The sequence below is a fragment of the Pogoniulus pusillus genome, chromosome 10, assembly GCF_015220805.1.
Source record: "Pogoniulus pusillus isolate bPogPus1 chromosome 10, bPogPus1.pri, whole genome shotgun sequence".
Classification (NCBI taxonomy): domain Eukaryota; kingdom Metazoa; phylum Chordata; class Aves; order Piciformes; family Lybiidae; genus Pogoniulus; species Pogoniulus pusillus.
The window spans coordinates 7,741,122-7,755,690 of NC_087273.1; the positions used below are offsets into that span (position 1 = coordinate 7,741,122).

General features: G+C 48.0%; 1 protein-coding gene across 3 annotated transcripts in view; it reads left to right on the forward strand.

Moving 5' to 3' along the window:
• LOC135178665 (protein Shroom3-like) overlaps positions 1-14,569 on the forward strand; it is a 66,462-nt gene that overhangs the window by 33,254 nt on the left and 18,639 nt on the right. The gene's annotated exons all lie outside the window — the stretch shown is intronic.

Consider the following 14,569-nt stretch of genomic DNA (forward strand, 5'->3'; position numbering starts at 1 on the left):
ACTCCCTGAAAGGAGGCTGGAGTGAGGCTGATGTTGACCTCTTCTCCCAAGCAACTAACAGCAGGACAAGAGGAAATGGCCTCAAACTGCACCTGGGAAGGTTTAGGTTGGAGATGAGGAACAACTTTTTTGCTGCAAGAGTGGTCAGGGATTGGAACAGGCTGCCTGGAGAGGTGGTGGAGTCACCACCCCTGGAGGTGTTCAACAAATGTGTGGCCATGGCACCTGGGGACGTGGTTTGATGGCCACGGTGGTGCTGGGTTGATGTTTGGACTCAATGATCTTGGAGCTCTTTTCCCATCCAAAAACTTCTACATCATTTTCTCTGAAAAATCTTTCTGCATAGGAAGGATGAAATGGAAAAGCTCTCTCTGAATGTAGCAATCCAGGTCCCCAGGAGGACATCAGTTCAGCTAATTCCCAACAGCCCAAGCAGTGTCTGCCACAATATTTCTGCCTCAAGGCCTTGAGGGGACTTTTTGTTCTTCCCTCTTAGAACTTTTACGCAATCTCCAAGTTTTCTGCAGCTCTTTTGACTCAGAGCTGTTTGCTGCAGATTTGTTTGCCAGAAGGGACATTTACATCATTCACAGGACCTATTTATAAATTCCACAAAGATTCCTGAGGTGAGAATGATATCCCAGGGAACAGCACGGGATGCTGTGGGCAGAGCAGCTGATCTCAGGGACGCTGCAAAGCGATTTGGAGACGAAACAATTGAGTTTGTTCACTGAAGTGGCAGAGAGACCACAGGGGAATGGAATGTAGCTACCTTCCCTGGAATTTGGCCAGCGTCCCAGCTACCACTAATGCCTCTGCTCCTACAGGAATGTCCTGGGATTTTCATTAATGTATGATTCAGCTTAGAAAAACCTGTGCCTACTGCCTTAGCCCCTGGAGCTATGGCAGTTTGAGTAATGCTACTTAGCCAGTGTGTCAGGACTGCCTTTAGCAGGCACATTCCCTTCATTCTAGCTCTTTTTGCTCCCCTATCCCCAAGATGCAAATTTCCAGGGCATTGTGTGTACACACAGGGAGCCTCTGTACCCCATGCAGGTCACATTCTGAGCCTACATTGTTCACAGAGCTGCACGGTCACAGTAGTGAGCTGTGAAAATCAATCAAGTTGGAGGGCAACCAACTCTGAGAATCCCAGAATGCCAGGTTAGAAGGGACCCCAAGGTTCACCTGGTCCAACCTTTCTAGGTAATAGTCCAGTTGAAATGAGCTGGCCCAGCAGCCTGTCAAAATTAAGCTGAAAACTGCCCCATGTAGGGGACTCCACTGCTTCCTCTTGGAGATGATTCCAATATCTGACTATACTCATGGGGAAACATTTTCTTCTGGAATCCAGTGGGGATCCCCCCAGCAGTAACTTTTCCCCACCACCTTTTGTCTTTTCCATGGGGCTCCTTGTAAAAAGGGAGTCTCCATCCTCTTGGTAGCCAACCTTTATGTGGACATTTATCACCACTGGCCCGTGGTGATAAGATCTCCCCAAAGCCTTCCCTTCTCAAGGCTGGGCAACCCCAGCTCTCTGCCTTTCCTCACACAGAAGCTCTTCTTGTCCTCTGATCATTCTTGTGGCTCCTTTGAGAAGGCCTGACCCTGGCTGTCTGGCTTGTCCTCTGCCAAGGAGTGAGAGCCCTGTGGGTGCTCTTGGGTGGGTGCTCCCATTGTGCATGAAGCAGGACGATGAATTTTTGAGTGCTTCAAAACGAAGCTAAGAACACAAACAGCTTGTGCAGTGTTCAGAGATTGCTCCTTGTCTGTGCTCCAGCTAAGCCCATACACATCCACACATCACCTTGTGCCTTTAATGCTGATACCTTCAGGACCACATGCAAGAAGAGAGGAGACCAGCAAGCCTCTTGGGAATTAGGTCACTTGTGTGCTGCCCTAGTCTAGGTACAGAACTGGAGGGAGCCTAGCAGTACTCACAGCAAACATGCCTTTGAAGTCCAGCTCTTTCCTGAGATCAAGGGCCTTGCACTGCTGATGGTTAAATATTTCATTCCATACTGTCCTTGGCAGTGGGAATCTCGTGCTTGTTTGTCCTGACAGTTTATTTTTAAGGACATTTTTGGAAACAGAAGAGCAGCAAAACAAAATGGTGAGAATCGTGAGAAGCCAGGAACTGGTACCAAGGGAGGAGGAGGCAGGAAGAGAAGTTGTGCTTGCAGTTTGGATTTGAGATGCTTGCCGTGGACTTTGCCCTGGCACATGTGGCAGGATGAGAATTTGAAAGCCATGCTCTAAGAAGGCATTTCCAGGTCATGCTGGTGGGTGTAAGCCCTGTGTTTCAGATGCAGGAGAAGGTGTAAATGCAAGCTTCCATTCAGCCATCCAGACTGAATGTTGAGGTTCGTCTTCACAGAATCATAGAATCAGGCAGGGTTGGAAGGCACCACAAGGAGCAGCCAGTTCCAACCCCCCTGCCATGCCCAGGGACACCCTACCCTAGAGCAGGCTGCGCACAGCCTTATCCAGCCTGGCCTTAAACACTTCCAGTCATGGGGCCTCAATCACCTCCCTGGGCAACCCATTCCAGCCTCTCACCACTCTCATGCTCAACAACTTCCTCCTCACCTCCAGCCTGAATCTCCCCACCTCCAGCTTTGCTCCATTCCCTCTAGTCCTGGCACTCCCTGGTATCCTAAAAAGTCCTTCCCCAGCTCTTTTGTAGGCCACTTTCAGATGCTGGAAGGCCACAAGAAGGTCACCTGGGAGCCTCCTCTTCTGCAGCCTGCACAGCCCCAACGCTTTCGGTCTGTGCTCACAGCAGAGCTGCTGCAGCCCTCTGAGCATCCTCCTGGCCCTTCCCTGGACACACTCCAGCATCTCCACATCTCTCTTGTAATAAGGGCTCAGTTTCAAAAGGTGAGCTTGAGAGAAGAAGCTCACTGGCATGCAGCAAGGAGGAAAACAGTGGGCAACGAGCCTGCTTTTTTCACAGGTGTGGTTGCCTCATCCATCTCCATGGCACCTCACAGCAGCACCAACTCTCAAAACATGCTCCTGCTGCAGCCTGAACTACAGCTAAATTCATTTATGTGTCTCCTGCAGCTGAAAGCTGTGTTTTGCTAAAAAGTATGTTTTGCCAAGCAGCTGTTGGCTTGATAAAGGGATAAGCTTGGAAACACAGCTGTAAATCCCCTTCCTACAAGAAGGGCTTGATAAGACATTTACAAGAATGCTGAAGCCACTTCAGAGGATCCAAGCACGGAGAGCAGAACCTACAAACAGAGCTGCCCTCAGGCCTGCAGAGTGACATTCAGAGTTCGGATTGAGCTGAGAGGATTTCAGTCCTTTCTCGTTAAAACTCCACGAGCTGCTGCTCTTTCAGCCCATCGTCAGGAAAGCACCAACAGCTGAGTCCCACCAGCTCCGCGGGTGCTGGTAGCGCAGGCGGAAGCATTTGTCCCTCGAACTTTGGTCTGCCGCAGGGTGGCAGCAGGGGACAAGGATGGCGACTGCAGCGTGAGGGATGTGAACATCCCTACCGAAGCTCTGCCTCCATCTCCCTCGCAGTTTATTGCTCCAGCTCCCTGCTGCTCCCAGAGAGACCTGCAAAGCATCCGCAAGGGCTGAAGAAGACCAACCTCTTCTCTTGCCATGCTCTTTTCCACTAGATGGCTTTCTAGGAGTCTGTTTAGTACAACACTCATGCGCAGCTAAGGCTGCACATCTTCACCTGAGTTGGTGGTGAGCAGGTTATAGAATCATTGAATGAGTTGGGGTGGAAGGGGCCTTGAGGATCATCTAGTTTCAGGGATACCTTCTGCCAGACCAGCTTCACAAACACTTGACTCAAAGTCATGGAACCATGCACAGCAGTAGGTGGATGATTGTCAGAAGGTCTTCTCCAACCTAAATGATTCTCTGATTTTATCTCAGTGGTGGACTTTGGGGTCAATGATTGGACTCAATGATCTTGAAGGTCTTCTCCAACCTGATGTTTCTATGATTCTATGTGGATACTTTGATTTTTAAGGTATTCATCCTTCCACTCTGAAACTGATTGCTCCACTCCCTCCTGTGCTTTCAAGCCTTTGATTGTGATTCCTTGCTGTTTGGCTGTGGTACAGCAAATGTTGCCAGAGAATTCTTTGTGTGGGTTGATTTGGGGTGAGAAGGCTCTTGTGGATAGTGTTCTTCACATGGAGTGCTCTTCACATGGACCCCCACCCTGCAGGTAGCCATGCCTTTGTACTTTGTGCTCCTATGCCCCAGTGCATGGGGGACCAGGAGCAACACATCCTGCTGCCCATTTTTTAAAGAATGCCCTTTAATTTTATTTCCTTTTTTTCTAGAGAAATGGAGGCTCAGAAGAGACCTTCTTATACTCTACAACTCCTTGAAAGGAGGTTGCAGAAGGGTAAGGGGTTTGTCTGCCCAACCAAGTAACAAGTAATAGAACAAGAGGAAATTACCTCAAGTTGTGCCAAGGAAGGTTCAAGTTCTGTATTAGGAAGAATTTCTTCACTGAAAGGGTTTTCAGGCATTGAAACAAGCTGCCTAGGGAGGTGGTGGAGTCCCCATCCCTGGGGATTTAAGAGTGTAGATGTGGTGCTTTGGGATGTGGTTCAGTCAGTGTTAGGCAATGATTAGACTTGATGACCTTAGAGAGCTTTTTCAATCTAGGGAGTTCTGGGATCCTTGGATCTGATCATCTCAGCAGCAGCACTGAGAAGTTCATGGCAATAGTCTCCCTTTGGTCTCCAAGAGGCTCTTCCTTCAAGAAAACCCTCAAACACACCAGAGGTGCAGTAGGGAGAAGGGGACAGGGAGGAGGGCTGAGGAGCCGATCTGTACGCAAGAAAAATGGATCTCCAGGGTTGTGAGCCTGGCATCTTTCATGGGCACTAGATTCACTTGAGAAGACTTTTAAATAATTCTAAAAGGTCAGGGGAACAAAGAAAGGGTTTGCCAAGTGTGATGTGATGACAGTGGCTCAGTCTGTGAAATTCCTCCTTTGTCCTGGCCCCGGCACTCCAGCCGCGCGTGGTTGCCATTATCCGGTCCGAGGGCAGCTCTCGCTGCAGCACCGAGCGAGTGTGACCTGGCACTGAGTCAAAACCCAGTCAGCCACCAGAGATCAACAGGCCTGGTAGCTTTACTGCTCATTACCTAGGGATGCCAGCAGCACTCTCTTGCCCTAAAGGACACCTGTCTTGATGTTCAGCTGTCTTTCAATTGCTGTTGGCTGCTCTAAGCTTCAATCTTCAAAGAGTCCCTGGAAATGTTGGTATCTGATTCTCATTAAAGAAGTGAGTACCTAGGTCCCTTATGCAGCTATTGAATGCCTGGCAGTTCATCAAGCATGGTTCTGCTGCATCATCTGGGGTTTTATTTCTCTCTAACAGAGAGCATTTAGTGGTTATTAGTTTGTATTTCCCCTCAGGGAGGAAGGAAGGAGGAGTGTGATGAAGAAGGGGTGATAGGGCAAAAGGAAGAAAGGGACATGATGGCACAGTGAGCAGAGGACAGTCACAGCAAATATATTCATGGATTCATTGATTCAGAGATTGTCTTGGGTTGGAAGGGACCATAGAGATCATCTAGTCCTAACCTCCTTCCATGCACAGGGACATCTTCCATTGCACCAGGTTGCTCAAAGCCCCATCCAACCTACCTTGAACACCTCCAGGGAGGGAGGATTACAAATAGGGAATTACAACTATGGAGACAAGTGGGGCACTAGGAATACAGATGGAAGGACTTCCAAGAGCAGCTCTTCTTGGTTCTAGAAAATTTAAACATTGCCAGAAGAGAAAATGTCTGAAAGCTGGGGACAGGATAGAAATGTTAATGAGGGGGAGTCTCATTTGGCATCAGTACAGCATGACCTGGCAGTCAGAGCAGAGAGCACAACTCCAGCCCTAATGTGTGATTCTTTCTGTGACCCTGGAAAAGTTACATAAACATTGCCTCTGTTTTTATTCCTCTCTAATTTGGGAACAATACTTCCTGCTGTCTTCCCATGCTGTTGAAAGGTCAAATTAGCTAATGGAAGGAAAGTTCTTGAGGATCATTACTGCTGTTGTCATTACTGTTATTACTACTTTTTAGAACAGGTATGATGGAAGTGTTAATACTGGGGAAGGGAAGCAGGGGAAGGAGAAATAGCAGACATCAAAAGCAGGAAGTGGCCATGCTGGGGCCAAGAATCTGTCTCCAGGAGAGATAAGTACTGCCTGTTGCAGTAGCCAAAATCCCCCCATAGTTTTAGGTTTACCTAATTTATAGAATTACCTGATTGCAGGGCACATTTCCTTGACATTTCTGGTTTGAGTTCATGCCAGCAATATGCCACAGCAGGAAGCTCAGGGTCTAATCATGTGGTGAAAACATCCCTCAACAGCAGCCCTTCAAGAGCCTGCTGGTTGTCTTCTTTCTCCTCTGAACCAGAGAACCTGCTGGTTGTCTTCTTTCTCCTCTGAACTACAGAGCCTGCTCGTTGTCTTCTTTCTCCTCTGAACCAGAGAACCTACTGGTTGTCTTCTTTCTCCTCTGAACCACAGAGCCTGCTCATTGTCTTCTTTCTCCTCTGAACCAGAGAACCTACTGGTTGTCTTCTTTCTCCTCTGAACCACAGAGCCTGCTCGTTGTCTTCTTTCTTCTCTGAACCAGAGAGTCTACTGGTTGTCTTCTCCTCTGAACCACAGAGCCTGCTCGTTGTCTTCTTTCTTCTCTGAACCAGATAGTCTACTGCTTGTCTTCTCCTCTGAACCACAGAGCCTGCTGGTTGTCTCATTTCTCTGAATCCATTGCAGGTGCCTAGATCTCAGCTGTATTTTCTCACACAGAAACACTTTCCAGTTACTCTCAAAAGACACAACTCAAAATAAATCTCATGGTAGCTGGTTAAGCTTCAACCTCTGTGGGTTATAGCAATACAGGTCACAAGAGCTGGTATAGAAAAGTACTACTAAAGTCTGGGAATGTGTAAAGCACACTGCTAAAAAGGGCACAAGGCAGTGCTATGTCACTGGGATTGAAAGGCAAGTTCCAAGTGTGGCTCCCTGTTTTTAGAGCAGACAGGAGGGAGGTTAAAGGAATAACTAGATTGCCTACTCTGGCAGTTCCTGTGCTGCTAGGCTTGGCTTTCCCAAGGCTTTCAAGGTTGTCCTTTGGAGTAGGTAACAGATAGTTTTGTAAATGCATCTCCAACTGGTTTGTTTTCCTAGATGGCAAAGACAGGAGGAGGGAGGGTGCCTGAGGTCATGCTGTAAGAAGACAGTATGCAAAGAGAAAATAAACCTGCCAACAGCAAAAGAATAAGAACATGTTCCTCTGCCTATCCATGTGCACTCAGGGCAAAAGGTGATGTTTCCTGACATGGGACAATCCCTTCACCTTTTACAGTTTGGTTGGTGGGTGAATGCTGGTCTGTGACATCCCACAGGTTGAGGGAAGTGCTGGAGCCACCAAGGAGGGCTGTTTGGAGATGGTGTGCAGGGGCTGTACATGTACCTGAAAAGGATGAGAGAGCTGTTGGTGTCACCAACAGAAAAAGCCTAGGGTTTGTAGGGTTCAGGCTGTCCCTCAGCATACCTTACCTCAGGTGTAGTAATTACAATAGCTCCAGCACTGTCTGGGCCATGGCACTGGTTGAGAAACTTTAAGTGCTTGGCTCAGTTCATCTCTGTGGGTGAAGCTTGTGCTCCTGCCATGATGATCAGGCTAGAGCTGGTGATGAGGATGAGTGGTAGCCTGCACACCAGGAACACAACAGGAGAAGGAGTGGCTGGGAAGTGGGAGTGTGAGAAGAAGCAGGTTCACCCAGCAATCCTGTGCTGTCATGCTCTTTGGAGCTGCACTGCTGTGATGGACTCAGCTCCCATGCAGTAGCTTTGGGGCAGTGCTCTCTCATTCTGTTGGGTGGCCACACAGTTGACAGCCCCTCACTTTGACTGCAATGGGCTTGCTGTCTAAATGTCATAGGAACTGGGTTATGAATTATTGAAACCTAGTGAGAAATGTGAGAAAGGGCTGGGAAGTTGGGGGTAGGATGGCAAAGCAGGGAGTAAAAAGCAGTCCTGAGTGCAGAAACCTCGGTGTGTTTTGGGGAGAGCAGATCTTGCCAGCAGACTCTTTGACAAACAGCTATTTTTAACTCTCCCATTGCAAAGCAAATATTAACTCCCAGACATATGCAGCCACTGGCTTTGTGTGCTTTAAAGAGGGGTGAGCTGTATCAGCTACAACAAGGAGTAACAGGCAATGAGTTCTTGTAGCCCCTTGAGCTGATATCAGCCTGATAATCGCTGCAGACCAAACAGGATCAAGCTAAGGTGCTCCAGGCCCCAGCGTTTGCATCACTTGGTAATATACCCTCAGTGGCATGCACGGAATGGATTGTTTGCAAAAACCACACAGCAAACAAAGAAGGAAAGCTCTCTGATTCCCACGTGCAGGGGCAGGGTGTGTGCTGCAGGCAAGACTCTGCTGGGATAAAAGCTGGCCTCCTGTGGGGAACAGAGAAGGAGCAGGAGAAAGCAGTCCCCCAAGCTTTCATGCACTCTGCACCCGTACAGGTGCTGCTGTTCTCTACTTCCCTGCCTGTGACTCAGCTGCTTTGTTTCCTTGCCTTGTCTGCCTGCTGTGTGTCATGAACAGGAGGGAAAGGTAGGAAGAAGCATTAATGATGTTTGAGGTACTGACTCGCTGGACACCTTGACACAGAGCAGCAGTGAAAAATCTTCTCCTATCCTCTGGCCACCTTGTTGCTATCTCTGCTGTCACTGTGAAGCACATCAGAAGGTCGGTGTGCAGTAGGTCCTGGGCGTAGGACAGCTGGCTTTATGCTGGTTGCAAACAGGCTCATCTCCCCCTGTCCTGCTCTTGCTGGTGCTCTTGCCTTTTTTTGCCTCCAGTGCCAAATGTCACCGTGTAGCTGAGAGCAGGCTTTGCTGTTGTCTTTCTGCTTGCTGTTCTCACAGCTTGTCCACAGCTGTTTCCTGTCTCTCTGCTTGCCTAAGCTCTCCATCTCTGCAGAAATTATGTGTTTGTGCCGTGCCTCTCAAAGAGGGACCTGATCTGACTCTAGGTGTTACCACAGAGCAAACACATTGGTTACTTGTCCTGTATATATGGAGAGGGGTGGAGAAAATTTTATTGTTAGTTTTACCCCTTGCTACAGAGAAGATCCTGGAGGCTTCTTCAAGGCCTGAATCAAAGCCCTAGCACAAGTCCATCTTTCTTTGTGCATTAGCTGAAAGAAGACTTGGTTTTCCCTGCCCATGCTGCTTTTAAATGTAAAATTCTCTGTGGGAGCCCAAGAGTTCTGTGCTTAAGAAAGTGGAAAATTATCTGAAGAGCTAAGCTGCCTTAGGAATTTGGAGTCACCAAGAGGAGCAAGACACAGGCTCATGGGAGCAGGTCTCTTATCTCCTGTCACTGAAGCCTGCAATCTGTTTTCCATTCACTTCTTGCCACTTTTTGCTGAGGGGCTGACTGCTGAGATTAGCCTTGCTCCCAGGACAGGAAGCAATCCCACAGAAAATGAGAAGGTGTGGAAGTGCTGGAGCCTGCAGAGTAGTCCAAGAAGTGACCTTGAATCCTCATCACTTGTCCCTATCTTTCATTCAGCCTGCACGGATGACAGTGACGTTTCTGCAGCTGGATTGCTGCTTTGGTGCCTGCCCTTGGTAATGGTACTGGAAGTGTTAGGAAGATTTCACAGCACTGCTAACCCTTCAAAACCATGTAGCTTAACTTGTTCTCCTGAGTGAAGTTCAGCCTCCCAAGTGAATCCATTCACTGTGTGAACCTTGTATGATCACCTGGAATAAATCAGTCTCTCCGCTACTATTCTTTGCGCTTGGGAGCAGAAATGTGACTGCAGAATAACTCAGGGCACTATGAGAAGAAAATCCTTCCCTTGCTTCTCTGCAGAATAAAACAATAACTGATTTGGGAGCACTGCCTTTGGCTTGGAGGGAATGTCAATAGCTAAATTCTCTCCCAATGCATGTCTACACCAGGGATGGGGAAATCCAGCAGAGATGTGGCTCCAGGGGCAGACCTTTGACTTAACTATTTTTCAATTGTCTGAACTGCTCTGTCATACTGACACTGAAGCTGGGGACAATGGGGAAGAATTTCTGTCTGCTGCATGGGAAACCCTTGCTGCCCACAAGTTGTGACATGGTATGAAGTCTGAATGAGTGGAGCAGCATGTTCTCTGGAGCCATTCAGCAACTTCACAACTTTGGGTCTAGGTTTGAAAACCATCACTGAACTCCACAGGGGCTTAAAAATCTCCATCTCCAACATGAAGCCTAAATCAATCAGCTGCTCAAAGACTTTGATGAGCAAACCAGTTTGTACTCAGGACTGCTCTGTACTGGGTGCAATGTGGTCTAATGTGGCTGTGTTACACCTAATAGTGAACAGGTAAACGAAAGGCCCCTGAGTGACCTTTTGGTGTTCCAGTCTGGACAAGGAGAATTATCTCCCAGGTGATAAAAGGAGAGGAAATTGCCTGAAACTGTGCCAGGGGAGGGTTAGATTGGAGATGAGGAAAAATACCTATGCTTCAAGAGTGGTCAGGGATTGGAAGAGGCTGCCCAGGAAAGTGGTGGAGTCCCCATCCTTGGAGGTGTTCCAGAAATGTGTGTACCTGGCGTTTAGGACATGGTTTGATTGGCACAGTGGTGTTGGGTTGATAATTGGACTGGATCTTTAGAGGGCTTTTCCAACCAAAATAATTCTATGCTTCCAAGTGATCAAAACCTTGGCTGTTGATTTGGAAATTATCATAGTATCATATCATATCATAGTATCATCAGGGTTGGAAGAGACCTCACAGATCATCAAGTCCAACCCTTTACCACAGAGCTCAAGGCTAGACCATGGCACCAAGTGCCATGTCCAACCTTGCCTTGAAGTGCCCCAGGGACGGCGAATTGACACAGTCTGTTTGCTCTTAAACACATCTTGCCCCCAAGCTGCACCAGTGCTAATGACCTTGTGAGGGGTAAGGAAGAGGTGAGCCCCAGATTCACTGGAAATGCATCTTTCCACTGGAAAGAATGAAAATCACTCCAGGGAAATATTTGCAAGCAAGAGGTCTAAGTCAGAGAACATTCTTCTCAGGGGTGAGCTCATTGCTGTCTACAACTACCTGAAGGGAGGCTGTAGCCAGGTGGGGTTGCTCTCTTCTCCCAGGCAACCAGCAACAGAACAAGGGGACACAGTCTCAAGTTGTGCCAGGCAAGGTCTAGGCTGGATGTTAGGAGGAAGTTGTTGGCAGAGAGAGTGATTGGCATTGGAATGGGCTGCCCAGGGAGGTGGTGGAGGCACTGTCCCTGGAGGTGTTCAAGAAAAGACTGGATGAGACACTTGATGCCACAGTCTGGTTGACTGGATAGGGCTGGGTGATAGGTTGGACTGGATGACCTTGGAGGTCTCTTCCAACCTGGTTGATTCTATGATGCTCCTTGTGGGCAAGTGGTGGGCTGCCTGCAGCAGAGGATCAACCTCTCTCAGTTCCTTCATGGAGCAAAATCGCTTCCAATCTCACCCTGTCACTTCCTGCAAAATCTTTTTTGGCAGCTCAGGAATTCTGGACAGCCATCTCCAGCAGTTCATTTGTGATGCTTCCCTTCCCAGCATTATAATACTGACACGGAAAGGGCAGGAGTTTGTCATTTCAATTGCTGCTGCTTCTGTCAACACCCAGCTCTGCTGGCTGCCTGGGCTTTGCAGAGCATCTCCCGGTGTCACTCAGCAGTGGCAGCAACCTGCTGCACGGCACAGCTCTCTGGTGTGACTGCAGACAGGGAGCAGACACATCTGCTTGCTTTCTCTTGTTTTTCTTTTGATTGAGAAACCTCAGGGAGTGAGTTTGCAGTTTAGGAATCACAGGCACCATTCACCGCCTGAAAGACACAAAGATGGAATAATCCATCTTAAAAGCTACAGAGAATTTGTTGTTACAAAAGCTCCTCAAAGAAAGGGAAGAGAAAAGAGGAATAAATAAAGAAGAGTTCTTTAAAATAACCCAGAAAGGATCTCAGTGAGGCAGCATTCACTGAACCTACAGTAACCATAGCGAGCCCAACAAAAGGCAGTAGTAATAAGTCTTATGTATCCTTGGTGATCTACTTAAGCAACTTCTTGCTTTTACAGTAAGCCAAAAAAAAGGGGAGAACAGATGGGTTCAAAGTCTGCTGCAGGATCTGTTGAATGACAAGAAGCCTCCTCTGATGGAAGAAAATGGAGTGTTAATGCAAAGCAGGAGCAGGGGTGGCCTTTGGGATTCTCAGGAAAGGGCAGTGGGCAAGGAAGGCTTTGCTGCAGGAAAGGCAAGTGAGAGGACTGCTGGGAGATTAATGAGGGAAACATAACCCACATTTTCAAAAGGAAAGGAGGAGGATCAGAGGGCTAGAGCACCTCTCCTGTGAGAACAGGCTGAGAGAGTTGGGGTTCTTCAGTTTGGACAAGAGAAGGCTCAGAGGAGACCCTATTGTGGTCTGCCAGTATCTGAAGAGGGTCTAAAAGAAAGCCTGCGAATGACATCTTAAGGTGTCAGGTAGTGATAGTACAAGGGGGAATGGATCCAAGCTAGAGGAGGGGAGATTTAGATTAGATGTTAGGAAGAAGTTCTTCACCATAAGGGTAGTGAGACACTGGAAGAGGTTGCCCAGGGAGGTGGTGGAAACTCCAACTCTGGAAATTTTTAAGGCCAGGCTTGATGTTGCTCTGGGCAACCTGATCTAGTGGAGAGTGTCCCTGCCCATGTCATAGAATCATAGAATCAACCAGGTTGGAAGAGACCTCCAAGCTCATCCAGTCCAACCTAGCACCCAGCCCTAGCCAGTCAACCAGACCATGGCACCAAGTGCCTCAGCCAGTCCCACCTTGAACACCTCCAGGGACAGTGACTCCACCACCTCCCTGGGCAGCCCATTCCAATGCCAATCACTCTCTCTGTGAAGAACTTCCTCCTAACATCCAGCCTATACTTTCCCCAGCACAACTTGAGACTGTGTCCCCTTGTTCTGTTGCTGGTTGCCTGGGAGAAGAGGCCAACCCCACCTGGCTACAGCCTCCCTTCAGGTAGTTGTAGACAGCAATGAGCTCACCCCTGAGCCTCCTCTTTTCCAGGCTAAACACATCTGCTGAACATTTCAGCCCTTGGGGTAGCTGCTGTTTGTCCCAGGAGGTATTTTTCTGAGAATTGCTTTTCTCCATTATCTTGTGATCTGCCACAACAAACCAAACCCAACCAAACCAACCCTTTCTACTGGCTGTATCTCAGGTTAATCTAACTCACTGAACCCCACTCCATTGTATGGCACTGAAACGATACTGACCTGTTTTCCTACACAGCAACAACAGAGTGGAGCAATGCTCCCTGTTGAGTTTATTTATTGATGCTGGCAGCAAAGTCAAATGTTTCATCTCTCCTCCTTCCTGGTAATTGTGGTACAAGGCTCTTTATATGAAATCTCATTCCTGTGGTTTTATCCATTCTTAAGGAGAAAAGAAGAAACTCATTCATCAGTGGAATGACTTCCTGGTAGGATGAATGACAATGATTTTTACCTGGCTTTGTTGGGGCCTTCAGAGAATTTATGAGCCAATGCTTGTGGAAGTCAGGTTTCAGAAGGTCTGTGAAGTGGAATATCATTGTTCAGAGGAACAGACTAACTTTGCCTGTGAGAAATTACCACTCAACACTGCAACTAATGTGCTGCTAAAAACCTGGGTAATGCTTCTGCATGTGCTGAGTTACATGTCTGGATTATGGCTCAATTACACTTTCCCTGGCATGGCTTGAAATAAAAGTAGCTTCCAGAAGCATGTGTGTAATTTCACTGCCCAGAAAATGGTTCTTCTGCAAATAGCAGCCCTTGCCCTGGCTAGGTCAGAGGTTTCATCTGAGTCAGGGATGTTTCTTTGTCTCAGTATGATGTCTGGGAAGATGAAGGCCTGAAGGAAGAGGTTACCGTCCTGATATGCCTTGAGATGTTGTATTTTAGCGTGGGCTATTGACAGCTGCTAACACAGAACAGCTTCTGTTAAGCAGAGCCTGCCAGGTGCACTGAATATCAGGTTTTATGGTGGCAAGTTTTGTAACAAAAGCTCCAATAAATGCACTCCTGAGTCTCCAGAAACTCAGATTTGCAATGTGTTCCCCCATGTGTTACTTTGCCCTCTGCTCTGCTAGCTTGCCTTTGCAGAGAGGTGCTGCATGGTGGTCTTAGGCTGAAGACTGGACTTGATGATCTTAGAGACCTTTTCCAACCAAAACGATTCTATGATTAGTGCACAGAGGTTCTGCCTCAAGTTTGCTTGTCCTCAACCTTGTCAGTTCTTTGCAGTGTTTCTGCTGTTCAATCAAAATGCATGAACGTCCACACAACGTGTGTGATGGATCATAAGAAACAGAGGAAAGTGCCCTAGGATTCTCCTTCTAGCTTTGCCACTACCTAGCCTTGAGCAGGCAGCTAACATTAGTTGCCTCCTTTCTTTAAATCCCTGGCTGCAAACCCCTGCAGAGGTGCTGGCTGTCATTATCTGCACACACCTACCTGCATCTGCTTCACTGCTGGCC